This window comes from Papio anubis, chromosome 14, assembly GCF_008728515.1.
Source record: "Papio anubis isolate 15944 chromosome 14, Panubis1.0, whole genome shotgun sequence".
Classification (NCBI taxonomy): domain Eukaryota; kingdom Metazoa; phylum Chordata; class Mammalia; order Primates; family Cercopithecidae; genus Papio; species Papio anubis.
This window is the reverse complement of record NC_044989.1, coordinates 10,907,449-10,914,210: the sequence shown is the minus strand read 5'-3', so window position 1 is coordinate 10,914,210 and position 6,762 is coordinate 10,907,449. Positions and strand designations below refer to the sequence as shown.

The window sequence follows — 6,762 nt, the reverse complement described above, 5'->3', positions numbered from 1 at the left end:
TGAAACTCCGTCTCAAAAAAAAAAAAAAAAAAAAAAAAAATTACTCCATACTGGAATTTTGCTCAAAATTGGTCAGGAGTGCTGATTTGTTTCTACTTTTCATTTATTTAATTTTTTGAGATGGGGTCTCACTCTGTCACCTAGGCTGGAATTCAGTGGCACAATCATAGCTCACTGCAGCCTTGACCTCCTGGGCTCAAGTGATCCTCCCACCTCAGCCTCCTGGGTAGCTACAACTGTATATGTGCATCACCACGCCTGGTTAATTATTACTACGTTTTAATTTTTTATAGAGATGGGGGGGGTCTCACTATGTTGTCCAAGCTGGTCTTGAACTCTTGGACTCAAGCAATCCTCCTGCCTCAGCCTCACAAAGCGCTAAGATTATGGGCATGAGCCACTGCACGTAGCTGGTTTTTAGAATTCATCTTTCCTCTGCTTTTGAAAACCGAGCTGGCATTTCCTGTCTTCAGACTACTGGCCTCTTTTCTTTTCTTTCTTTTTCTCAAAAGCAGTCTCACTCTGTCACCCAGGGTTGGAGTGCAGTGGTGCGATCTTGGCTCACTGCAACCTGTGCCTCCCAGGTTCAAGCAATTCTCGTGCCTCAGCCTCCTGAGTAGCTGAAGTTACAGGAGCCCACCACGCCTGGCTAATTTTTGTATTTTTAGTAGAGACAGGGTTTCACCATGTCGGCCAGACTGGTCTCAAACTCCTGACCTCAAGTGATCTGCCCTCCTCGGCCTCCCAAAGTGCTGGGATTACAGGTGTGAGCCACCATGCCCGGCCTCTCTTTTTAATTCTCTTGATTTCTTAGGTGTTTTCGCGTTTGACCTGTGCTGAGGCTCTCACGTTTTCACTTTCCCTGGTTAGAAATTTTCTAGTTTTGAAAGTGTGAAACTAACTACAGTGACCCAAAGGTTTCTACCCGCCCTCGCTTATCTGAAGACTGGAAATCCTGTGATGTGAGAAATCTGGTTATGGAATTCATAAATCAAAGCGGAAGTAACTTCGGCAGACCAGTCAGATGAGCTGGTGAAGACCCAGGACCGATCTGATTAAAAAATCGGCCCCCCATGTGGAATGAACACGGTTCAGGCGAACCCTCCAGACCAGAAAAGGGGAGAGGGAGGGTCTTAACTCCCAGGCCATGTGCTAAACACAGTCACACATCCACAGCCACCACATGTATCAGGCATTGTATCGTGGAGTAGGACTGGGGATAGCTGCCTCCAACTAGTTTAGTAACCTATGGAACTCAATAGTTGTTCACTTCACAATCAGGTGCCTGCCTGCCTTGGGCCTCCCTGCTGCACCTGGCCATGTGGAAACCCCTGTAGCTCCCTGGCTGTGCAGGAGCGGCCACAGTGTGCCCCTCCCGGGACCACTGTCCCCCTGTCTCTGAGGCACCTACGTGGACTGGGTCTGGGTTGAAGTCTCATTTCTCTGGGTTCCCACAGCAGCTGGCGGCTGCCTCTCCCACACCCATCCCTCTGTGTCATGGAAAGCTGTGCGTTTGTCTTCCTTCCCACTGAGTTTGAGACACTCGAGGTCAGGGCCATGACCGTGAGCTGCATGTCCTTGGCACTCAGTGTGAGGCGTGTACAGTAGAGGCCGACCGACGTCTTGGAGGCAGAAGTGAGTACATAACTGACAGCTGCTTAAAGTCGGCTGGGCCACGGTTTACAGACCAGGAGGATCACCAGACACGGGTGGGGCACAGTGGGGCGGGGGGAGGTTCCCAAGACCGCTCATCAATGGAGTCTGGAGGTGGCTGCCCAGGGGTAGCCTCTGAAATGTTCTGCAACAAACTTGTCCTGTCACAACGTGGCTGTGTCGGGACCCTCACCTGGAGGCCTTGGGTGATGTGCTTGTTAGTTTCACAGCCACGCATCGGCATGGGCCCGTGTTCCCCAGGCCACGCGTCGGCATAGGCCCGTGTCCCCACCTAGCTGAGTCCCTGATGCAGGCTGGGTCCCTGGGGAAGCTCACTCAGAGACAGAAGAGTGTTTATTTGTGCGGGGCAGTGCTCTTGGGTTTAAGGTCTGTGAAGGGAGAGAAGAAAGGCCAGTGGGGTAGAGGGAGTTGTCGGGCAGTGATGCCCTAACCGCTGGTTCCCAAGGAAGCTCTGGAGCTGGCACAGCCCTTCAGGGTCATCCTGAGTGGAGCCCAGGGCTGGGCCTTTATCCCCAGTGTGGACCGCCGGGTGCAGGTGCCCAGGAGGGGGTGTGTTGTGGGTTGAATTGTGTCCCTCCAAAAAGATACATTCAAGTCCCAAAACCCGTTACCTGAATGTGACAAATCCGCTGTAGAAACCAGCATTCAGATCTCAGTCCTGCACAACCGCAACCAGCATTCAGATCTCAGCCCTGCACAACCGCAACCAGCATTCAGATCTCAGCCCTGCACAACTGTAATCACTATCGAGAGCTGTGACTGTTACGTGGGTTTAGAGACATGTTGTGGGGGTTATACGACCACGTATTACTGTGCAAAAAGACTTCACTCAAGCCCATTAGTGCAGAGGTTCCTTTAACTGTGGAGGATTAAATCAAGGAATCAGAGATTGTTTACGCTGGAAGGGACTTTGAGGTGTTCACTTAATTGGAAAGCAGGTCATCGTGGGCTCTACATGGGTGTTGGTATCCACTGAAACTCCAAATCCCATCCAGGGGAGGCTGACACAGGCACCAGGTGTAAGGCCTGACCGTGAAGCCTCGCCTAGTGTGAATGCTGTGGGGGGCGCCCCAAACTCCCGCTCCAAGACAGAGGCACAGGCATCGCCTCCCAGGACTCACCTGGACAGGGCTGCCTGGTATGAGCTCATGCCCCTCTCATGCCACCTGCTTTAGTGGCTGATTGCTATGCCAGGTAATGGCAGGGCCACCTGCCTGATTCAGGCTACTGTGCAGCCACCCAGCCTCAGAGCTGCCTGTGAGCCTGGCTGAGGCCTTTGCTGCTCATTCCCGCTGCCCTCTCCCCTCGCGGGGTCTGGTCTCCAGGACACCCCCATAACCCCCTTGCACCCAGATCTCTGTCTCTGAGTGCGCTCCAAACCCGGCCCCAGCGTGTGGACAGTCACGGATCTCCATCTCTGAGTGCGCTGCAAACCCGGCCCCAGCGTGTGGACGGTCACGGATCTCCGTCTCTGAGTACGCTCCAAACCCGGCCCCAGCGTGTGGACAGTGGCGTCCTTCTTGCACATGCTGGGGTAATTGATGGCTGTATCTGCTCTGAGGCGGCAGAGTGGGCTAGCTCCCAGCCCCAATGAACGGCCCACTGCGCCCTCCACACACGCTCAGCACAGGCTCAGCAGCCTGGGGAAGAAGGAAGCCGCTCTGCTCCGTGCTCTGGGTGCCTGGCTCTGTGAACAGCACGGGGTGTCCCCACGGCTTACTGTGCTTCCTCCTTCTGGCCCACATCCACTGCAGCATGCTGGTCACAGACATGGCCCAGGCCTCTGTCCCCACAGATTTACTATTTTTAAATGTTATCAGTTGTTTAATTAGGTTCTTCTTAAGAAATTTAGAACACCAATTTGTGAGGATAAATTCCATTCCTCAGAGCAAACACAGATCACAGGTAGCCCTGCAGCTGAGGAATAGCTTTGATTTTTGGTAGACTCTGTGAGTCCACAGCTCTCTGGTCAATCTTGCGCTGCCCTGTAATCTCGTATTTCTCTTTTTCTGTGTCGAAGATCTCACCTTCCTGGTGTCTGGGCTTCTGCAACTGCTGTTTCTTGAAGTAAGCATCAGTGAGATGTTTTGGGATTTTTACATTGCTGGTGTCAATTTTGGTTGAGGTGGCAATGACAAATGTCTGGTGTGTTCTTCACAGAGGAACTCGATTGAGGACCAGAGGTCCAGTCCTAAGTAACAAGCCACTAGCCAGCTGCTTCAAGAAAACCACCCTCTTGCGTCTGTGGCATCCAGTGAAGATGATTAGAATGGCTTCGGGGGTAATGCTGGCTCACAGCTTTCTCACAAGCTGACTGAAGGGCTTTTTGCGGTGGCTCAACAGCTTTCGAGGCGCGTCTCCAGTAGGATGCTATCTAGGCATTTTGTTAACCACCCAGGTACCACCGTTCTTGTCACCACCAACTGGTTTTGTAACAGTTGCAAGAAGCTTCTCCTTCTTTTTCTTTTCAACCTTGGACTTAGCAGCTCAGTACTTCCTCTTCCACGTGTCCTTTCGGAGTACACGGCAGATTGGGAATACCTGCCAATTCCTCTGACAAGGACGGGATTGAGGCTGCAATGGGACTTCCCCTTCTTGAGTTGTTCAGTCTTGAGGTGATCCCTTTTCCCCTTGTCATCAGCGTCAGCCTTCTTTGCTTCGGGTTTCTTCTCCTTAGTATCTGGCTTCTCAGCTTTTTCACATCTTCTTGAAAGATGGGAAAGAGATTTCCTACAGCTTTGCTTCCAAGGCAGGAGCTGAGCTTTCTTCTCTGCAAAGGGCCTTATAGAGAATGTTCTCTGGTCTTCTTTTCTTCCTTCTGCAAACTCTTCTCCAAGGGGCCAGATGCTGGAGATGATGGGACTGTCTTGTAATCTAGGGAGGGGTTATCATTAGCCTGTGGTGCTAATTACATGAATTCTTAAACCCCACGTAAGCATGCTGCACCCACGGTGCAAAGAGAATGCAGCCCCTTTGTTTCCACTGGCTGGCATTGTCTCTTGTGGATGCCACAGTCTCTTCACAGACACCCGGTCCGCACTGCAGACCTCCCTCCTTCCGCTCAGCCCCTGATCCTCTCTGAGTGGGGGCGGTGCATGCGGTGGGGGAAGGAGAGCCTCTGGTCTCTAGGCGGGTGACTGTTCTGCCCTTGGGTGGGCCCTGGCTGCTGGAGGCTTAGGTGGTAGGTCTGTCTTGTCCTGCCCCTGGGTAGCCTGGTAGGCTGTTGCAGAAGCCTGTGGCTGCTGTCATCTGTGGTCTGGGGAGCTCAGCTGTCCACCCTGGCTGATGACGTCCTGGCTGCTCTGGGGGTGCCCTGAGGTCTGGCTGGAACTTCCATTTGATTCTTGGCTCAAACAGCCCCATTGACTGATTGCGCCCTTGGCTTCAGAGTCACTTTACCCCCATGAAAATGACTTTCTCTGACAGGTCCCCATGCCTCAGCTAATAGGTACCTAGGGGTTCCTGCCATAACACATGGAGCTGGGCAGGCCCTGAGTGTCACCTTGGGCTCTTTTTGAGTCTCTGTATTTACCCAGCCGCCCTGGCCTGGGTGGAAGTTGGGAGTCCCAGAGCCATGGGGGTGGGGCCGCAGGCCAGGTGTTCTTGGAGTCCCCATGGGAATCAGGTCGAGGCGTGGCCCTGCTTTGACCTCTTCCCCATGCTGCTTTGTGACCCTCCTGGCTTGGAGAGTGTGGCCTCAGGGGAAGAGGGGACACTAAGGGTTGCTGCCTGTGCCACCTGCCTCTACCGCACTCTTCCTCAGCACTACCTGGTGGGATGGCTCTGACCTCCGGTTTCCCCCAGGTGGCTCAGATATTCTCCACTCCACATCCTTCTCCTTCCAGGAGCAGGATCTTCCCCAGTCCTGCCTCGAGGCCCAGATGGGAGTCAGGAATCAGGCTTTAGGAAACCATTAACACCCAGTGTGAGGATTTCAGATCCTGCTCCCATGACCTCCACCTCCCCTAGGCTGTCACTGTACCCCCAGCACAGGCCAGCACCAAACGAAAACACAGACACGTTCTCCTGGAAAACTCCAGACAGCCCGGTAAGGCCTCTCTGGACCTCACTGGAGATGTGGAAAACACTCTTTGAGAAACAGTGCTCCAGACTTTGCTGTGAGTCCCCAAGTGATACTGATTTCACCCGATGCTGTTATTTAGATGACTGCAATACACCAGGTGATTTGGTTGTAAAACTTCTCAAATAGAGGTCAGTGCTCTTCACAGTGTGCAGTGTCACTGGTTGTAGCACACTGAAGTCATGACCAATAGAAGGCAGCCTTGGGAGAACCCTGTGTGTGCGTGAAGTTAATGAAGAGGAAAGCGAATGACTGACCAGCTGTTCTCTCTGGTTCCCATGCCCACCTGTATTTCCAGAGGGTGGGGTGGTAGGCCCAGGACCTGCGGGCCCTGAGGTCACTCTGTTCCTCAGTGCAGGGGGTGGTCTCCCCACAGGGCAGCAGCGAACAAGGAGAAACAGAGCCACCCCCACTGCCACCGTGTGCTCTACACGCATCACCTCACTAACTTTTCCCAACAGCCATGGGCAGTAAATGTTATTGCATCCCATTGAACAGGTGGGCAAACTGAGGCTCTGGGAAATTTAGTGATTTTCTTTAGATCATGCAGCCATACAGTTCAGGGGATATGGAGGTCATGGGAGCAGGAGCTGAAATCAGCACACTGGGTGTTAATCGTTCCTTAAAGCCTGGTTCCTGACTGCCGTCTGGGCCTGGAGGCAGGTTAGGGAAAATCCTGCTCCTAGAAGGAGACAAATGTGGAGTGGAGAAAATCTCAGCCGCCAGGAAGAGAAATGGGAGGTCAGGGCCTTTCTGCCAGGGGGGTAGAACCAGGTGGCACAGGCAGTAGCCCTTGATGTGCCCAGGCTCTTGCAGGAAGCGGACCTTTGAGGACCCTGTGGCCCCAGGACTTTCCGCAGAAGCGGGTGTTCTTCCCCAGGAAAGGAGAGGTGCATGATTTTGAGCAGCACTGGGCTTTTCCAGTGCCAAGAGAATTTCTCCTGAGTTTCAGACAAGAGCCTTTCCGGATTCTTCCTTGAAACCCTACTGGGGAGAGCTGTGCCACT

The 6,762-nt window shown here is 53.1% G+C and overlaps 1 pseudogene; it reads right to left on the bottom strand.

Moving 5' to 3' along the window:
- Positions 1 to 1,764: 1,764 nt before the first annotated feature.
- On the bottom strand, positions 1,765 to 4,553 carry LOC110741154 (annotated as a pseudogene).
- Positions 4,554 to 6,762: the final 2,209 nt, after the last annotated feature.